This window comes from Conger conger, chromosome 16 (assembly GCF_963514075.1).
Source record: "Conger conger chromosome 16, fConCon1.1, whole genome shotgun sequence".
Lineage (NCBI taxonomy): Eukaryota > Metazoa > Chordata > Actinopteri > Anguilliformes > Congridae > Conger > Conger conger.
The window spans coordinates 1,129,771-1,134,770 of NC_083775.1; the positions used below are offsets into that span (position 1 = coordinate 1,129,771).

Sequence of the window (5,000 nt, forward strand, 5' to 3'; positions counted from 1 at the left end):
CAATATTCACAAGGGCATGCATATTTCCTTCTGTTTGCGCTGTGTGCATGTTAGAAAACCAAGGCACGCAGATGTCTGACTTTACACAGAACAGGATCATCTTTGCACAGAAGAGCACATTACATTACGCTAATGGCATTTGGCAGACGCACAGTGTTTACACTGAAGAGCAGAATGTTTACACGGAAGAGCAGAATGTTTACACGGAAGAGCAGAATGTTTACACCGAAGAGCACAGTGTTTACACCGAAGAGCAGAATGTTTACACCGAAGAGCACAGTGTTTACACCGAAGAGCACAGTGTTTACACCGAAGAGCAGAATGTTTACACCGAAGAGCACAGTGTTTACACCGAAGAGCACAGTGTTTACACCGAAGAGCACAGTGTTTACACCGAAGAGCAGAGTGTTTACACCGAAGAGCACAGTGTTTACACCGAAGAGCAGAGTGTTTACACCGAAGAGCAGAGTGTTTACACCGAAGAGCAGAATGTTTACACAGAGAAGCAGAATGTTTACACAGAAGAACAGAATGTATACACGGAAGAGCAGAATGTTTACACTGAAGAGCAGAGTGTTTACACAGAAGAGCAGAGTGTTTACACGGAAGAGCAGAATGTTTACACACAAGCACAGAAGAACAGAATGTTTACACGGAAGAGCAGAATGTTTACACAGAAGAGCAGAATGTTTACACAGAAGAACAGAATGTTTACACAGAAGAGCAGAATGTTTACACAGAAGAGCAGAATGTTTACACGGAAGCGCAGAATGTTTACACGGAAGAGCAGAATGTTTACACGGAAGGGCAGAATGTTTACACCGAAGAGCAGAATGTTTACACAAAAGAGCAGAATGTTTACACAGAAGCGCAGAATGTTTACACCGAAGAGCAGAATGTTTACAACGAAAAGCAGAATGTTTACACCGAAGAGAAGAATGTTTACACAGAAGGGCAGAATGTTTACACCGAAGAGCAGAATGTTTACGCAGAAGAGCAGAATGTTTACGCTGAAGAGCAGAATGTTGACGCCGAAGAGCAGAATGTTGACGCCGAAGAGCAGAATGTTTACACAGAAGAGCAGAATGTTGACACCGAAGAGCAGAATGTTTTTGCAGAGTGGAGCGCAGTGGGTTTTGCGGTCAGGCCTGGGTAAGCTGGGGCTGCTGATTTAATGGGCTGGGTGGCGGGCCAGGCTGATGCTCTGATCCCCTAACTCTGCTCCTGCGAGGAGCGGGCTGGATCGATAGCACCGCGTCTCATTCTTATTTTTATGGGTCCCTGCACCTCCTGGCCGGCGCAAATCTCTCAGAACAACAGGCCGTTTATCACGACCTGACGCCACCGAGAAAAAGTCACGGGCAGCGAGCCTGATCTATCCTCCGCCCTGCCCCCCGCCCTGCCCCCCCGCCCTGCACCCTGCCCCCCGCCCTGCCCCGCCCTGCACCCTGCCCCCGCCCTGCACCCTGCACCCTGCCCTGCCCCGCCCTGCACCCTGCCCCCCGCCCTGCACCCCGCCCTGCCCCGCCCTGCCCCCTGCTCCCCGCCCTGCCCCCCCACCCTGCACCCCGCCCTGCACCCCGTCCTGCCCCCCCGCCCTGCACCGCCCCCTGCCCCGCCCTGCACCCCGCCCTGCCACCCCGCCCTGCACCCCGCCCTGCACCCCACCCTGCACCCCACCCTGCACCCTGCACCCCGCCCCCTGCCCCACCCTGCACCCTGCCCCCCGCCCTGCACCCCGCCCTGCCCCCCCGCTCCCCGCCCCGCACACACAGTGTCCCGCCTGGCTGACTGCGGACGTGTTAATGAGCTTTCAGCAAACGCCTCGTATACAATATTTAATGTCTGTTTAAAGTATAATTAATGTCAACTGTCGACATGGCATTTCCTGAGTGCTTGGTTCCGCACAAAGACGTTTTGTAAATTATTTCTGATCCCAAACTAAGAGGCTTTTTTTTCGTTAATAGTTGTCCTTTCATGTCGCGTTTTTGCGTGGTGCAAATTCAGAGCTGGCGGCCATGTAAGCACTCAGACACTGAGTGTAACTGAGACACTGAGCTCCATAGTGACACTGAGCTCCATAGTGTCACTGAGACACTGAGCTCCATAGTGACACTGAGCTCCATAGTGTCACTGAGACACTGAGCTCCATAGTGACACTGAGCTCCATAGTGTCACTGAGACACTGAGCTCCATAGTGCTCCATAGTGTCACTGAGACACTGAGCTCCATAGTGTCACTGAGACACTGAGCTCCATAGTGTCACTGAGACACTGAGCTCCATAGTGTCACTGAGACACTGAGCTCCATAGTGACACTGAGCTCCATAGTGTCACTGAGACACTGAGCTCCATAGTGTAACTGAGACACTGAGCTCCATAGTGTCACTGAGACACTGAGCTCCATAGTGTCACTGAGACACTGAGCTCCATAGTGTCACTGAGACACTGAGCTCCATAGTGTAACTGAGACACTGAGCTCCATAGTGTCACTGAGACACTGAGCTCCATAGTGTCACTGAGACACTGAGCTCCATAGTGTCACTGAGACACTGAGCTCCATAGTGTCACTGAGACACTGAGCTCCATAGTGTAACTGAGACACTGAGCTCCATAGTGTCACTGAGACACTGAGCTCCATAGTGTCACTGAGACACTGAGCTCCATAGTGTCACTGAGACACTGAGTGACTCAATAATGTCACTGAGACACTGATTGACTCAATAATGTCACTGAGACACTGAGTGACTCCATAGTGTAAGCTCTCAGACACTGATACTGTGTCGCTGTGTTTGTGACAGACCTGTAGACCGGGCTGGTGACAGTGTCGCTGTGTTAAAGACAGACCTGTAGACCGGGCTGGTGACAGTGTCGTTGTGTTAAAGACAGACCTGTAGACCGGGCTGGTGACACACTGTGTCGCTGTGTTAAAGACAGACCTGTAGACCGGGCTGGTGACACACTGTGTCGTTGTGTTAAAGACAGACCTGTAGGCCGGGCTGGTGACAGTGTCGTTGTGTTAAAGACAGACCTGTAGACCGGGCTGGTGACACACTGTGTCGCTGTGTTAAAGACAGACCTGTAGACCGGGCTGGTGACACACTGTGTCGTTGTGTTAAAGACAGACCTGTAGACCGGGCTGGTGACACACTGTGTCGTTGTGTTAAAGACAGACCTGTAGGCTGTGTTGTTGCAGCCCTGTGTGTGTGAGTGATGTTCTGGACCTGGAGGGAGCTGAAGTTGTGTGTGTTCTGGGCAGGGCTGGTGCGGACTTGTGTGTGTTCTGGGCAGGGCTGGTGCGGAGTTGTGTGTGTTCTGGGCAGGGCTGGTGCGGACTTGTGTGTGTTCTGGGCAGGGCTGGTGTGGAGTTGTGTGTGTTCAGGGCAGGGCTGGTGCGGAGTTGTGTGTGTTCTGGGCAGGGCTGGTGTGGAGTTGTGTGTGTTCTGGGCAGGGCTGGTGTGGAGTTGTGTGTGTTCAGGGCAGGGCTGGTGTGGAGTTGTGTGTGTTCTGGGCAGGGCTGGTGTGGAGTTGTGTGTGTTCTGGGCAGGGCTGGTGTGGAGTTGTGTGTGTTCTGGTCAGGGTTGGTGTGGAGTTGTGTGTGTTCTGGGCAGGGCTGGTGTGGAGTTGTGTGTGTTCTGGGCAGGGCTGGTGCGGAGTTGTGTGTGTTCTGGGCAGGGTTGGTGTGCTGCCGGCTCTCCACGCGCCCCTGCTCGCTCCTTAATGAGGCCCTGCTCCCAGTGCAGTATTCAGGCTTCCTGTCACGGCCGAGGGGGGTAATTAATATCCACCCACACGTCCCTGCCCCCCCCTTGAGGGTGGCTGAGAGAAGAATCACGCTCTGAACCGCTGAGTCACCCACCCCAGCTCCGTCCACCTCCCACTGCAGCCTCTGTGTTCCTGTCTGCATATCCTACGGGCATATCCTACAATCCTACAGGCATATTCTACAGTCATATCCTACAGGCTTATCCTACAATCCTACTAGCATATCCTACAGGCATATCCTACAATCCTACTGGCATATCCTACAGGCATATCCTACAATCCTACTGGCATATCCTACAGGCATATCCTACAATCCTACAGGCATATCCTACAGGCATATCCTACAATCCTACTGGCATATCCTACAGGCATATCCTACAATCCTACAGGCATATCCTACAGGCTTATCCTACAATCCTACAGGCATATCCTACAATCCTACTGGCATATCCTACAGGCATATCCTACAATCCTACTGGCATATCCTACAGGCATATCCTGCAATCCTACAGGCATATCCTACAGGCATGTCCTACAATCCTACTGGCATATCCTACAGGCATATCCTACAGGCATGTCCTATGGACATATCCTACAGGCATTTCATATAAGCATGTTCTGTAGGCATATCGTCTGGCCATATCATATGGACGTATCCTGTGGGCATGTTGTACAGGCATGTTATATAGGCATATTGTATAGCCATGTTGTGTAGGCTTATTGTATTGCATATTGTATAGGCATGTTGCCTATTGCTGCACATGTCTGCTTCCAGACGCTAGTGTTGGCATTCCAGGCTGCTAAGGGGACGGCCTCACTGTACATCCAGACTCTAATTGCTCCCTACCCCCCAGCAAGACCACTCAGGTGTGCCAGCTGTGGTCGCCTTGTGGTTCCCTCATTACGAGCACCAGGTGGTCAACACACACACCCTCTCTCACACACTCGCACTCACACACCCTCTCTCACATACTCGCACTCACACACCCTCTCTCACATACACACACACACTCACACACCCTCTCTCACACAGACGCACACACACTCACACACCCTCTCTCACATACACACACACACTCACACACCCTCTCTCACACAGACGCACACACACACTCACACACCCTCTCTCACATACACACACACACTCACACACCCTCTCTCACACAGACGCACACACACAGGGTTGCCATTGCCATGCTCCCCGCTGACCCTAGCCCTGGAGCACAGCCGCACAAG

At 52.4% G+C, this 5,000-nt stretch overlaps 1 protein-coding gene across 1 annotated transcript in view; it reads left to right on the forward strand.

Moving 5' to 3' along the window:
• mpp2a (MAGUK p55 scaffold protein 2a) overlaps window positions 1-5,000 on the forward strand; it is a 64,203-nt gene that overhangs the window by 20,659 nt on the left and 38,544 nt on the right. The window lies entirely within an intron of this gene.